This window comes from Meleagris gallopavo, chromosome 6 (genome assembly GCF_000146605.3).
Source record: "Meleagris gallopavo isolate NT-WF06-2002-E0010 breed Aviagen turkey brand Nicholas breeding stock chromosome 6, Turkey_5.1, whole genome shotgun sequence".
NCBI classification, from domain to species: Eukaryota; Metazoa; Chordata; class Aves; order Galliformes; family Phasianidae; genus Meleagris; species Meleagris gallopavo.
The window spans coordinates 22,857,698-22,858,641 of NC_015016.2; positions in this window are offsets into that span (position 1 = coordinate 22,857,698).

A 944-nucleotide genomic window follows, 5' to 3' on the forward strand; every position below is an offset into this window, starting at 1 on the left:
AACTTAACGGGGGGATTCGGCCTGCGCGTCCAATCGCTGTGGCTTTTATTAATACTAATACAGTGATTTTAGTCCCTATGGCTCAGCGTCGGGCTGGAGGTGGTACGTGAATGTTATATCTAACGGGAAAAGATGCTGTGCGCGCTGTCGCTGAGAGCGTGACAAACCTGAGCACTTGGGGTGGTTGCTGAGATCCAAGTGAGCCGCAGGCCTCTGCCTGCCATGTGCCAATGGGCTGCTGTCAATTTCAGACATCAGATAGCTGGCAAATGGTCTCAGATTTGTTTTGTAGTCCTTAATGTCCTTAAGCACTGACAACTTTTTTTTTTCTTTCGTTTTTTTTCCTTTGCATAAATGTAGTTAAATAATAAATGTTCTCTTTAGAGCATATCTATTTGCTTTTGAATGTCACTGAATCTATGTAAAGATCCTTCAGATACGAAGGCCGTATTTACTTTATAATAAAATAGGCTTTTATAACTTCTAAGGTGCATGCTTTGTTTAAAAAAAATAGTGGCGTGTCAGAGCTCTTTGGAGACTCACAGGCATTCACCTGCTTGGTGATGTGTGGCACTGCTGGCTGAGGTGGCTGTGCTGCATTTGGACCAACCGTTAGGAGTCACATTCTCAGAGAACCAAATGGTTGGTTTAATGGCTTTGTTTTCATGGGCGTCTCAAACTTAATTCACCAAACCTACTCTTAACAATTTTTTAGATCATCCACGTCTTGTTGTCAGTAGTCAGTGTCAGTTCTACTCCTCCCAGCAGGAAGTAGATCTGGTGGGATAGAAAGAGTTAAAAACATTCATTTCACTGCAGTCTTCTCACTAAACCGAAGCTGTACGTGTGAAACTCTGCGCACAACCACAACTTTTCCTCTCGATGAAGAAATTTTCCTTTACTGCTGAGAATACTGTCTGCCTCTCCATAGCTTCTGGTGGTTT